The sequence below is a fragment of the Cebus imitator genome, unplaced genomic scaffold (assembly GCF_001604975.1).
Source record: "Cebus imitator isolate Cc_AM_T3 unplaced genomic scaffold, Cebus_imitator-1.0 Scaffold180, whole genome shotgun sequence".
NCBI classification, from domain to species: Eukaryota; Metazoa; Chordata; class Mammalia; order Primates; family Cebidae; genus Cebus; species Cebus imitator.
Window position 1 is genome coordinate 62204 of NW_016107495.1, and position 1760 is coordinate 63963.

Below are 1760 nucleotides of genomic sequence, written 5' to 3' on the forward strand. Positions count from 1 at the left end.
ACAAAACATTAGCTGGGCATGGTAGCGCGTGCCTGTAATCCCAGCTACTCGGGAGGCTGAGGCAGGAGAATTGCTTGAACCCAGGAGGCGGAGGTTGTGGTGAGCCGAGATCATGCCATTGCACTCCAGCCTGGGTAACAAGAGGGAAACTCCATCTCAAAAAAAAAAATAATAATAATAATGTCTGTCAGACCCCACAGTCTCTCCAACAGGGTCTCATCTAGCTCCTGTTGTCAATCTCTTCCAGCTCCTCCTCAGTCTTCTGAGTCACCTTTCAGGAGAAAACTTGTGTTCTGGGACAACCTCTTGTTTTCTCGACTCACACAGAACTTCTGGTGACCAAATGTGGGGGTTTTCCCACACCAAGCAATCCTCTACTTCTTGGTGGACACCACTGGATGTCCTACAATTTAATTCAATACTGATGCTGTCTAGTTGGGGTGTCAGATCTTACAGGTTAAGGGCTCAGTCTCACAAGACTGCCCCCCACCACCCAGTTCAGACGCCATTTGCAAGTTCAGTATGCCACCTGTGCTTCTGACTGACCAGCTATAAAACCCACGACCCCCTCCTCGGGTTCAATAATTGGCTAGCTCATGGAACTCAGAAATGAAATAACAGCTTACTTAGAAGATTACTAGTTTGTTATAAAAGGATACAACTCAGGAACAGCCAGAGGGGAGGGATGCATAGGGCAAGGCACTCAGGAAGGGGTGCAGAGCGTCCATGCCTGCTCCGGGCACACCAACCTCCCAGCATCTCCACATGTTCACCAACCTGGAAGCTCTCTGAACTTCTGTACTTTAGATAGTTGTTTGGAGGCTTCATCATGCAGGCATGATTGATTATTAACTCAATCTCCAGCTCCTCTCCCTTCCCAAGAGGGTGGGGAGCAGGGTGGAAAGTTCCTAGCTTCTAATCACATGGTTGGTTCCCCTGGGAACCATCCTGAGATTATCCAAGAGCCCCCAGGTACCAGTCATCTCATTAGCATGTAGAAAGACCTTAAACTTTGAAGACTCCTAAACAGGGGCAGAGAACAAATATATATTTATTATGTCACAGGGAGCAATTCCTCCTGGGACAGCATCAGAGCAGCAGTTGTGGCAGCCAATGGCTATAGGGAACCCCAGCCACAGATGCCTTCTTTACCGGACTATCATTTATTCTAATACATAACTAGGTTTTCTAACACAAAAGTTTTTATGTCTAGCCTAAAATAAAATTTAAAGGGCTGTACCTGTACAAGGCTAGGATTTCATAAAATTTATTTTATTATTATTATTTTTGAGACAGAGTCTTGCTCTGTTGCCCAGGCTGGAGTACAGTGGCGCAATCTTCGCTCACTGCAACCTCCACCTCTCAGGTTCAAGCAATTCCCCTGTCTCCGTCTTCCAAGTAGCTAGGATTAAAGGCGCAGGCCACCATGCCCGGTTAATGATTTTATTTTATTTTTTCAATTTTTAGTAGAGATGGGGTTTCACTATGTTGGCCAGGCTGGTCTCAAACTGCTGACCTCAAGTGATCTATCCGCCTCAGCCTCCCACAGTGCTTAGACTACAGGTGTGAGCCACTGCACCTGGCCAAAATTTAAAGGGTTGTAACTATAAAAGGATAGGATTTTAAAAAATCACCTTCAGTAGTTAGCAAGGCTCAATGGCACACATCTGTAGTCCCAGCTACTTGGGAAGTTAAGCAGGAGGATTGCTTGAGCCCAGGAGTTCAAGGCCAGTGTAGGCAACACAGCAAGGTGTCATCTC